The following is a 671-nucleotide window of genomic DNA, read 5'->3' on the forward strand; positions in this document are numbered from 1 at the left end:
CCAAGCAGCCCAGCTTGTTCACGTCCTCTTGCTGTTGCAACGACCGGGCGGCTCACCGGCTCACCGCACCGTCTAGTGCTGGTACATTGATTAAGCTGCTCTGCAGGAAGCCAGCTCACGCAGCCGACACCTTGATCAACGTGCAAATAGGCTGTCCCACCCTACGCTGTACGACGCCAGAGCTCCATAGGATCCAACGCTATTCTAGCCTGCCTGTATGATCGAGCACTGCTTCCGTCGTGCCCACAGGGTGCGCGAGAGCGACTACTACTCGCAGTGCCGGCTGAACGGCACAGGCAGCGAGATCCCGACGCAAGGCCAACGACGACCCAAGTGGTCTACATCAACTCGGCGACCGCAACCATTCCAGAGCAGTCATTCCGATATGAATGTATCGGCTTATTGACAACGACGCACAACTATTAGTTGATCTTGCGCGGTTCGCACTGCGACGTCTCCGAGCTGTACCACTTGCAGTAGTCTTCGCTGCGGCACGTCTTGCCTTCTTCCACATACGGTATTAGAGCCCCCTCGCACAATGCGCCTCCGTTGCAGCTACGATGTGCTGCGAGGTAAGCGCTGGAGGGACTCGGGATGGGGCCAGTCGTCGAACGTTCGCAGCTTCGTATGGTCGCACATGTCCGTACCGGTACGGGAAAGCTGCAAGCATT

This window comes from Saprolegnia diclina (genome assembly GCF_000281045.1).
Source record: "Saprolegnia diclina VS20 unplaced genomic scaffold supercont1.8, whole genome shotgun sequence".
Lineage (NCBI taxonomy): Eukaryota > Oomycota > Saprolegniomycetes > Saprolegniales > Saprolegniaceae > Saprolegnia > Saprolegnia diclina.